Raw genomic sequence first — 12,760 nt, 5'->3', positions numbered from 1 at the left:
TTCTGAGCCTACTAGTAGGCGCAGGAGGCCCCTCCTGGCCCATTTCTATGGGCTGATAACCGCTGATAACGCCCCATTCAATCGAGTGATAACGTTCGAATCGGGTGATTCAGATCGGCACTTCGGAGCATGTTCGCAACTCGGTTGATCGGTTGATTCAGATCGGCACTTCGGAGCATGTTCGCGAATCGGTTGATCGGTTGATTCAGATCTGCACTTCGGAGCATGTTCGCGACTCGGTTGATTCAGATCGGCACTTCGGAGCATGTTCGCTACTCTGTTGATTTTTTAATCATTTTAAAAGTTTTAAAATTGCTTGTTTTATTTTTGTTATAATTTTTCTTTATGATTATTTTACTTTCTTTTATGTAAAACACTCTGAATTACCATTTTGCATGAAATGTGCTATATAAATAAACTTGCTTGGCCTAGTATGTTAGTGGGCTCATACACACACACACATACGCACACACACACACACACACACACTACCAGTCAGCGTTTGGGATCAGAATGATTTTTATTGTTTTTTACAGGAATTTATTTTACTCATCAAGACAGCATTTATTTGATCAAAAATACTGGAAAACATGTAATATTGTGAAATATTATTAAATTTTTTCTATTTTAATATACATGAAAGTGTAATTTATTCATGTGATGTGCAGCTATATTTTCAGCATCATTCCTCCAGTCTTCAGTGTCACATGATCTTCAGAAATCGGAATAATATAATGATTTATTATTAGAATTATCAACAGTTTTGCTGATAAATATTATTTTGGAATCTGTGATACTTTTTTCAGGATTCTTTGATGAATAAAAAGTTAAAAAGAAGGGCATTTATTTAAAATATTAATATTTCCAAACAATATTCACTATAGTTCAATAGTTTGGGGTCAGTAAATTTTAAATAATTTTAAATAAAAGCTGTTCTTAAAAAAATTATGCATCGAAGAATCCTGTAAAAAGTATGGCAGATTCCAAAATAATATTTGATAGCACAAATATTAATAGTTCTAAGAATAAATCATCATATTTTCATGATTTCTAAAGATCATGTGACACTGAAGACTGGAGGAATGATGCTGAAAATACAGCTGCACATCACAGAAATAAATTATATTTTAAAGGATATTAAAATAGAAACCATTATTTTATATATTTTATTTTGATAATTTTGAATTATTCCTGAAATACAACCTTTTTTTGTTTCAAACAGTTCATTGAACAATAATAAATGAAGTACCTGAAGCTGACAATGATGTAAATGTATAATAATTAGCAAAGATGATTAATTTAGCGCTGTAAATGCGCGTGTGCTGGCAGGAGACGCGCTGCGAGGACCAAACACAGCAGAACGGTTGGAAACTTCACTCCTCTCATTATTTCTCTTTTACTATAGCGATTTATTTTTAGATACGTGATCTGAGTCTTTCATATAGATGTAGATTTAATAGAGAAATAGAGTTATTTTTTACATTCTTTGGTAAAGTTTTCAGCTCGGGACCTCGGAGCCTGTTCGCGACTCGGTTGATTTAGATCGGCACTTCGGAGCCTGTTCGTGACTCGGTTGATTCAGATCGGCAATTCGGAGCATGTTCGCGACTCGGTAAATCTTTATCCTTTCTTTTTTTATAAGAAATTGTATTCTTTATTAGATTTTAGAATCTTTTATTCAGGATGTGTTAAATTGATAAGAAGTGAAATCAAAGATTTATATTATTAGAAGAGATTTATATTTGGAATAAACGCTGTTCTTTAAAAAGTTATACATCGAAGAATCCTGAAAAAAGTATCGCAGATTCCAAAATAATATTTTATTCAGATCTGCACTTCGGAGCATGTTCGCTACTCTGTTGATTTTTTTTAAATCATTTTAAAAGTTTTAAAATGGCTTGTTTTATTTTTGTAATAATTTTTCTTTATGATTATTTTACTTTCTTTTATGTAAAGCACTTTGAATTACCATTGTGCATGAAATGTGCTATATAAATAAACTTGCCTTGCCTAGTGTGTTAGTGAGCTTACACACACACACACACACACACACACACGCACCCACCCACCCACACACACACACACACACTACCGGTCAGAGTTTGGGACACGCGTGAGGACCAAACAGCAGAATGGTAGGAAACTTCACTCCTCTTATTATTTCTCTTTTACTATAGCGATTTATTTTTAGATACGTGATCTGAGTCTTTCATAGAGTTGTAGATTTAATAGAGAAATATAGTTATTTTTTACATTCTTTGGTAAAGTTTTCAGATCGGGACTTCGGAGCCTGTTCGCGACTCAGTTGATTCAGATCGGCAATTCGGAGCATGTTTGCGACTAGGTTGATAGGTTTATTCAGATCGGCACTTCGGAGCCTGTTCCACCTCGGTTGATTCAGATCGGCAATTCGGAGCATATTCGCGACTCGGTTGATCGGTTGATTCAGATCGGCACTTCGGAGCATGTTCGCAACTCGGTTGATCGGTTGATTCAGATCGGCACTTCGGAGCATGTTCGCGAATCGGTTGATCGGTTGATTCAGATCTGCACTTCGGAGCATGTTCGCGACTCGGTTGATTCAGATCGGCACTTCGGAGCATGTTCGCTACTCTGTTGATTTTTTTAATCATTTTAAAAGTTTTAAAATTGCTTGTTTTATTTTTGTTATAATTTTTCTTTATGATTATTTTACTTTCTTTTATGTAAAACACTCTGAATTACCATTTTGCATGAAATGTGCTATATAAATAAACTTGCTTGGCCTAGTATGTTAGTGGGCTCATACACACACACACATACGCACACACACACACACACACACACACACACTACCAGTCAGCGTTTGGGATAAGAATGATTTTTATTGTTTTTTACAGGAATTTATTTTACTCATCAAGACAGCATTTATTTGATCAAAAATACTGGAAAACATGTAATATTGTGAAATATTATTAAATTTTTTCTATTTTAATATACATGAAAGTGTAATTTATTCATGTGATGTGCAGCTATATTTTCAGCATCATTCCTCCAGTCTTCAGTGTCACATGATCTTCAGAAATCGGAATAATATAATGATTTATTATTAGAATTATCAACAGTTTTGCTGATAAATATTATTTTGGAATCTGTGATACTTTTTTCAGGATTCTTTGATGAATAAAAAGTTAAAAAGAAGGGCATTTATTTAAAATATTAATATTTCCAAACAATATTCACTATAGTTCAATAGTTTGGGGTCAGTAAATTTTAAATAATTTTAAATAAAAGCTGTTCTTAAAAAAATTATGCATCGAAGAATCCTGTAAAAAGTATGGCAGATTCCAAAATAATATTTGATAGCACAAATATTAATAGTTCTAAGAATAAATCATCATATTTTCATGATTTCTAAAGATCATGTGACACTGAAGACTGGAGGAATGATGCTGAAAATACAGCTGCACATCACAGAAATAAATTATATTTTAAAGGATATTAAAATAGAAACCATTATTTTATATATTTTATTTTGATAATTTTGAATTATTCCTGAAATACAACCTTTTTTTGTTTCAAACAGTTCATTGAACAATAATAAATGAAGTACCTGAAGCTGACAATGATGTAAATGTATAATAATTAGCAAAGATGATTAATTTAGCGCTGTAAATGCGCGTGTGCTGGCAGGAGACGCGCTGCGAGGACCAAACACAGCAGAACGGTTGGAAACTTCACTCCTCTCATTATTTCTCTTTTACTATAGCGATTTATTTTTAGATACGTGATCTGAGTCTTTCATATAGATTTAGATTTAATAGAGAAATAGAGTTATTTTTTACATTCTTTGGTAAAGTTTTCAGCTCGGGACCTCGGAGCCTGTTCGCGACTCGGTTGATTTAGATCGGCACTTCGGAGCCTGTCCGCGACTCGGTTGATTCAGATCGGCAATTCGGAGCATGTTCGCGACTCGGTAAATCTTTATCCTTTTCTTTTTTTATAAGAAATTGTATTCTTTATTAGATTTTAGAATCTTTTATTCAGGATGTGTTAAATTGATAAGAAGTGAAATCAAAGATTTATATTATTAGAAGAGATTTATATTTGGAATAAACGCTGTTCTTTAAAAAGTTATACATCGAAGAATCCTGAAAAAAGTATCGCAGATTCCAAAATAATATTTTATTCAGATCTGCACTTCGGAGCATGTTCGCTACTCTGTTGATTTTTTTAAAATCATTTTAAAAGTTTTAAAATTGCTTGTTTTATTTTTGTAATAATTTTTCTTTATGATTATTTTACTTTCTTTTATGTAAAGCATTTTGAATTACCATTGTGCATGAAATGTGCTATATAAATAAACTTGCCTTGCCTAGTGTGTTAGTGAGCTTATACACACACACACACTACCGGTCAGAGTTTGGGATCAGAATGATTTTTTATGTTTTTTACAGGAATTTATTTTACTCAACAAGACAGCATTTATTTGATCAAAAATACTGGAAAACATGTAATATTGTGTAATATTATTAACATTTTTCTATTTTAATATACATGAAAGTGTAATTTATTCATGTGGTGTGCAGCTATATTTTTAGCATCATTCCTTCAGTCTTCAGTGTCACATGATCTTCAGAAATCAGAATAATATAATGATTTATTATTAGAATTATCAACAGTTTTGCTAATAAATATTATTTGGGAATCTGTGATACTTTTTTCAGGATTATTTGATGAATAAACAGTTAAAAAGAAGGGCATTTATTTAAAATATATTTCCTAACAATATTCACTATAGTTCAATAGTTTGGGGTCAGTAAATTTTTAATAATTTTAAATAAACGCTGTTCTTAAAAAAAAATTATACATCGAAGAATCCTTACAAAAGTAACGCAGATTCCAAAATAATATTTGGTAGTACAACTATTAATAGTTCTAAGAATAAATCATCATATTTTCATGATTTCTAAAGATCATGTGACACTGAAGACTGGAGGAATGATGCTGAAAATACAGCTGCACATCACAGAAATAAATTATATTTTAAAGGCTATTAAAATAGAAACCATTATTTTATATATTTTATTTTGATAATTGTGAATTATTACTGAAATACAACCTTTTTTTGTTTCAAACAGTTCATTGATCAATAATAAATGAAGTACCTGAAGCTGACAATGATGTAAATGTATAATAATTAGCAAAGATGATTAATTTAGCGCTGTAAACGCGCGTGTGAGGGGCGGAGACACGCGAGAGGACCAAACACAGCAGAATGGTAGGAAACTTCACTCCTCTTATTATTTCTCTTTTACTATAGCGATTTATTTTTAGATACGTGATCTGAGTCTTTCATATAGATGTAGATTTAATAGAGAAATAGAGTTATTTTTTACATTCTTTGGTAAAGTTTTCAGCTCGGGACCTCGGAGCCTGTTCGCGACTCGGTTGATTTAGATCGGCACTTCGGAGCCTGTTCGTGACTCGGTTGATTCAGATCGGCAATTCGGAGCATGTTCGCGACTCGGTAAATCTTTATCCTTTCTTTTTTTATAAGAAATTGTATTCTTTATTAGATTTTAGAATCTTTTATTCAGGATGTGTTAAATTGATAAGAAGTGAAATCAAAGATTTATATTATTAGAAGAGATTTATATTTGGAATAAACGCTGTTCTTTAAAAAGTTATACATCGAAGAATCCTGAAAAAAGTATCGCAGATTCCAAATTAATATTTTATTCAGATCTGCACTTCGGAGCATGTTCGCTACTCTGTTGATTTTTTTTAAATCATTTTAAAAGTTTTAAAATGGCTTGTTTTATTTTTGTAATAATTTTTCTTTATGATTATTTTACTTTCTTTTATGTAAAGCACTTTGAATTACCATTGTGCATGAAATGTGCTATATAAATGAACTTGCCTTGCCTAGTGTGTTAGTGAGCTTACACACACACACACACACACACACACACGCACCCACCCACCCACCCACACACACACACACACACTACCGGTCAGAGTTTGGGACACGCGTGAGGACCAAACAGCAGAATGGTAGGAAACTTCACTCCTCTTATTATTTCTCTTTTACTATAGCGATTTATTTTTAGATACGTGATCTGAGTCTTTCATAGAGTTGTAGATTTAATAGAGAAATATAGTTATTTTTTACATTCTTTGGTAAAGTTTTCAGATCGGGACTTCGGAGCCTGTTCGCGACTCAGTTGATTCAGATCGGCAATTCGGAGCATGTTTGCGACTAGGTTGATAGGTTTATTCAGATCGGCACTTCGGAGCCTGTTCCACCTCGGTTGATTCAGATCGGCAATTCGGAGCATATTCGCGACTCGGTTGATCGGTTGATTCAGATCGGCACTTCGGAGCATGTTCGCAACTCGGTTGATCGGTTGATTCAGATCGGCACTTCGGAGCATGTTCCCGAATCGGTTGATCGGTTGATTCAGATCTGCACTTCGGAGCATGTTCGCGACTCGGTTGATTCAGATCGGCACTTCGGAGCATGTTCGCTACTCTGTTGATTTTTTAATCATTTTAAAAGTTTTAAAATTGCTTGTTTTATTTTTGTTATAATTTTTCTTTATGATTATTTTACTTTCTTTTATGTAAAACACTCTGAATTACCATTTTGCATGAAATGTGCTATATAAATAAACTTGCTTGGCCTAGTATGTTAGTGGGCTCATACACACACACACATACGCACACACACACACACACACACACACACACACACACACACACACACACTACCAGTCAGCGTTTGGGATAAGAATGATTTTTATTGTTTTTTACAGGAATTTATTTTACTCATCAAGACAGCATTTATTTGATCAAAAATACTGGAAAACATGTAATATTGTGAAATATTATTAAATTTTTTCTATTTTAATATACATGAAAGTGTAATTTATTCATGTGATGTGCAGCTATATTTTCAGCATCATTCCTCCAGTCTTCAGTGTCACATGATCTTCAGAAATCGGAATAATATAATGATTTATTATTAGAATTATCAACAGTTTTGCTGATAAATATTATTTTGGAATCTGTGATACTTTTTTCAGGATTCTTTGATGAATAAAAAGTTAAAAAGAAGGGCATTTATTTAAAATATTAATATTTCCAAACAATATTCACTATAGTTCAATAATTTGGGGTCAGTAAATTTTAAATAATTTTAAATAAAAGCTGTTCTTAAAAAAATTATGCATCGAAGAATCCTGTAAAAAGTATTGCAGATTCCAAAATAATATTTGGTAGCACAAATATTAATAGTTCTAAGAATAAATCATCATATTTTCATGATTTCTAAAGATCATGTGACACTGAAGACTGGAGGAATGATGCTGAAAATACAGCTGCACATCACAGAAATAAATTATATTTTAAAGGATATTAAAATAGAAACCATTATTTTATATATTTTATTTTGATAATTTTGAATTATTACTGAAATACAACCTTTTTTTGTTTCAAACAGTTCATTGAACAATAATAAATGAAGTACCTGAAGCTGACAATGATGTAAATGTATAATAATTAGCAAAGATGATTAATTTAGCGCTGTAAACGCGCGTGTGCTGGCAGGAGACGCGCTGCGAGGACCAAACACAGCAGAACGGTAGGAAACTTCACTCCTCTCATTATTTCTCTTTTACTATAGCGATTTATTTTTAGATACGTGATCTGAGTCTTTCATATAGATGTAGATTTAATAGAGAAATAGAGTTATTTTTTACATTCTTTGGTAAAGTTTTCAGCTCGGGACCTCGGAGCCTGTTCGCGGTTGATTTAGATCGGCATTTCGGAGCCTGTTCGCGACTCGGTTGATTCAGATCGGCAATTCGGAGCATGTTCGCGACTCGGTAAATCTTTATCCTTTCTTTTTTGATAAGAAATTGTATTCTTTATTAGATTTTAGAATCTTTTATTCAGGATGTGTTAAATTGATAAGAAGTGAAATCAAAGATTTATATTATTAGAAGAGATTTATATTTGGAATAAACGCTGTTCTTTAAAAAGTTATACATCTAAGAATCCTGAAAAAAGTATGGCAGATTCCAAAATAATATTTTATTCAGATCGGCACTTAGGAGCATGTTCGCTACTCTGTTGATTTTTTTTAAATCATTTTAAAAGTTTTAAAATTGCTTGTTTTATTTTTGTAATAATTTTTCTTTATGATTATTTTACTTTCTTTTATGTAAAGCACTTTGAATTACCATTGTGCATGAAATGTGCTATATAAATAAACTTGCCTTGCCTAGTGTGTTAGTGAGCTTATACACACACACACACACTACCGGTCAGAGTTTGGGATCAGAATGATTTTTTATGTTTTTTACAGGAATTTATTTTACTCAACAAGACAGCATTTATTTGATCAAAAATACTGGAAAACATGTAATATTGTGTAATATTATTAACATTTTTCTATTTTAATATACATGAAAGTGTAATTTATTCATGTGGTGTGCAGCTATATTTTTAGCATCATTCCTTCAGTCTTCAGTGTCACATGATCTTCAGAAATCAGAATAATATAATGATTTATTATTAGAATTATCAACAGTTTTGCTAATAAATATTATTTGGGAATCTGTGATACTTTTTTCAGGATTATTTGATGAATAAACAGTTAAAAAGAAGGGCATTTATTTAAAATATATTTCCTAACAATATTCACTATAGTTCAATAGTTTGGGGTCAGTAAATTTTTAATAATTTTAAATAAACGCTGTTCTTAAAAAAAAATTATACATCGAAGAATCCTTACAAAAGTAACGCAGATTCCAAAATAATATTTGGTAGTACATCTATTAATAGTTCTAAGAATAAATCATCATATTTTCATGATTTCTAAAGATCATGTGACACTGAAGACTGGAGGAATGATGCTGAAAATACAGCTGCACATCACAGAAATAAATTATATTTCAAAGGCTATTAAAATAGAAACCATTATTTTATATATTTTATTTTGATAATTTTGAATTATTACTGAAATACAACCTTTTTTTGTTTCAAACAGTTCATTGATCAATAATAAATGAAGTACCTGAAGCTGACAATGATGTAAATGTATAATAATTAGCAAAGATGATTAATTTAGCGCTGTAAACGCGCCTGTGAGGGGCGGAGACACGCGTGAGGACCAAACACAGCAGAATGGTAGGAAACTTCACTCCTCTTATTATTTCTCTTTTACTATAGCGATTTATTTTTAGATACGTGATCTGAGTCTTTCATAGAGTTGTAGATTTAATAGAGAAATATAGTTATTTTTTACATTCTTTGGTAAAGTTTTCAGATCGGGACTTGGGAGCCTGTTCGCGACTCAGTTGATTCAGATCGGCAATTCGGAGCATGTTTGCGACTAGGTTGATAGGTTTATTCAGATCGGCACTTCGGAGCCTGTTCCACCTCGGTTGATTCAGATCTGCAATTCGGAGCATATTCGCGACTTGGTTGATCGGTTGATTCAGATCGGCACTTCGGAGCATGTTCGCAACTCGGTTGATTCAGATCGGCACTTCGGAGCATGTTCGCGACTCGGTTGATTCAGATCGGCACTTCGGAGCATGTTCGCTACTCTGTTGATTTTTTTAATCATTTTAAAAGTTTTAAAATTGCTTGTTTTATTTTTGTTATCATTTTTCTTTATGATTATTTTACTTTCTTTTATGTAAAACACTCTGAATTACCATTTTGCATGAAATGTGCTATATAAATAAACTTGCTTGGCCTAGTATGTTAGTGGGCTCATACACACACACACATACGCACACACACACACACACACTACCAGTCAGCGTTTGGGATCAGAATGATTTTTATTGTTTTTTACAGGAATTTATTTTACTCATCAAGACAGCATTTATTTGATCAAAAATACTGGAAAACATGTAATATTGTGAAATATTATTAAATTTTTTCTATTTTAATATACATGAAAGTGTAATTTATTCATGTGATGTGCAGCTATATTTTCAGCATCATTCCTCCAGTCTTCAGTGTCACATGATCTTCAGAAATCGGAATAATATAATGATTTATTATTAGAATTATCAACAGTTTTGCTGATAAATATTATTTTGGAATCTGTGATACTTTTTTCAGGATTCTTTGATGAATAAAAAGTTAAAAAGAAGGGCATTTATTTAAAATATTAATATTTCCAAACAATATTCACTATAGTTCAATAATTTGGGGTCAGTAAATTTTAAATAATTTTAAATAAAAGCTGTTCTTAAAAAAATTATGCATCGAAGAATCCTGTAAAAAGTATTGCAGATTCCAAAATAATATTTGGTAGCACAAATATTAATAGTTCTAAGAATAAATCATCATATTTTCATGATTTCTAAAGATCATGTGACACTGAAGACTGGAGGAATGATGCTGAAAATACAGCTGCACATCACAGAAATAAATTATATTTTAAAGGATATTAAAATAGAAACCATTATTTTATATATTTTATTTTGATAATTTTGAATTATTACTGAAATACAACCTTTTTTTGTTTCAAACAGTTCATTGAACAATAATAAATGAAGTACCTGAAGCTGACAATGATGTAAATGTATAATAATTAGCAAAGATGATTAATTTAGCGCTGTAAACGCGCGTGTGCTGGCAGGAGACGCGCTGCGAGGACCAAACACAGCAGAACGGTAGGAAACTTCACTCCTCTCATTATTTCTCTTTTACTATAGCGATTTATTTTTAGATACGTGATCTGAGTCTTTCATATAGATGTAGATTTAATAGAGAAATAGAGTTATTTTTTACATTCTTTGGTAAAGTTTTCAGCTCGGGACCTCGGAGCCTGTTCGCGACTCGGTTGATTTAGATCGGCACTTCGGAGCCTGTCCGCGACTCGGTTGATTCAGATCGGCAATTCGGAGCATGTTCGCGACTCGGTAAATCTTTATCCTTTTCTTTTTTTATAAGAAATTGTATTCTTTATTAGATTTTAGAATCTTTTATTCAGGATGTGTTAAATTGATAAGAAGTGAAATCAAAGATTTATATTATTAGAAGAGATTTATATTTGGAATAAACGCTGTTCTTTAAAAAGTTATACATCGAAGAATCCTGAAAAAAGAATCGCAGATTCCAAAATAATATTTTATTCAGATCTGCACTTCGGAGCATGTTCGCTACTCTGTTGATTTTTTTAAAATCATTTTAAAAGTTTTAAAATTGCTTGTTTTATTTTTGTAATAATTTTTCTTTATGATTATTTTACTTTCTTTTATGTAAAGCATTTTGAATTACCATTGTGCATGAAATGTGCTATATAAATAAACTTGCCTTGCCTAGTGTGTTAGTGAGCTTATACACACACACACACTACCGGTCAGAGTTTGGGATCAGAATGATTTTTTATGTTTTTTACAGGAATTTATTTTACTCAACAAGACAGCATTTATTTGATCAAAAATACTGGAAAACATGTAATATTGTGTAATATTATTAACATTTTTCTATTTTAATATACATGAAAGTGTAATTTATTCATGTGGTGTGCAGCTATATTTTTAGCATCATTCCTTCAGTCTTCAGTGTCACATGATCTTCAGAAATCAGAATAATATAATGATTTATTATTAGAATTATCAACAGTTTTGCTAATAAATATTATTTGGGAATCTGTGATACTTTTTTCAGGATTATTTGATGAATAAACAGTTAAAAAGAAGGGCATTTATTTAAAATATATTTCCTAACAATATTCACTATAGTTCAATAGTTTGGGGTCAGTAAATTTTTAATAATTTTAAATAAACGCTGTTCTTAAAAAAAAATTATACATCGAAGAATCCTTACAAAAGTAACGCAGATTCCAAAATAATATTTGGTAGTACAACTATTAATAGTTCTAAGAATAAATCATCATATTTTCATGATTTCTAAAGATCATGTGACACTGAAGACTGGAGGAATGATGCTGAAAATACAGGTGCACATCACAGAAATAAATTATATTTTAAAGGCTATTAAAATAGAAACCATTATTTTATATATTTTATTTTGATAATTGTGAATTATTACTGAAATACAACCTTTTTTTGTTTCAAACAATTCATTGATCAATAATAAATGAAGTACCTGAAGCTGACAATGATGTAAATGTATAATAATTAGCAAAGATGATTAATTTAGCGCTGTAAACGCGCGTGTGAGGGGCGGAGACACGCGTGAGGACCAAACACAGCAGAATGGTAGGAAACTTCACTCCTCTTATTATTTCTCTTTTACTATAGCGATTTATTTTTAGATACGTGATCTGAGTCTTTCATAGAGTTGTAGATTTAATAGAGAAATATAGTTATTTTTTAAATTCTTTGGTAAAGTTTTCAGATCGGGACTTCGGAGCCTGTTCGCGACTCAGTTGATTCAGATCGGCAATTCGGAGCATGTTTGCGACTAGGTTGATAGGTTTATTCAGATCGGCACTTCGGAGCCTGTTCCACCTCGGTTGATTCAGATCGGCAATTCGGAGCATATTCGCGACTCGGTTGATCGGTTGATTCAGATCGGCACTTCGGAGCATGTTCGCAACTCGGTTGATCGGTTGATTCAGATCGGCACTTCGGAGCATGTTCGCGAATCGGTTGATCGGTTGATTCAGATCTGCACTTCGGAGCATGTTCGCGACTCGGTTGATTCAGATCGGCACTTCGGAGCATGTTCGCTACTCTGTTGATTTTTTAATCATTTTAAAAGTTTTAAAATTGCTTGTTTTATT

The sequence above is a fragment of the Carassius gibelio genome, chromosome B25, assembly GCF_023724105.1.
Source record: "Carassius gibelio isolate Cgi1373 ecotype wild population from Czech Republic chromosome B25, carGib1.2-hapl.c, whole genome shotgun sequence".
NCBI lineage: Eukaryota > Metazoa > Chordata > Actinopteri > Cypriniformes > Cyprinidae > Carassius > Carassius gibelio.
Note: the sequence above shows the minus strand (reverse complement) of the source record.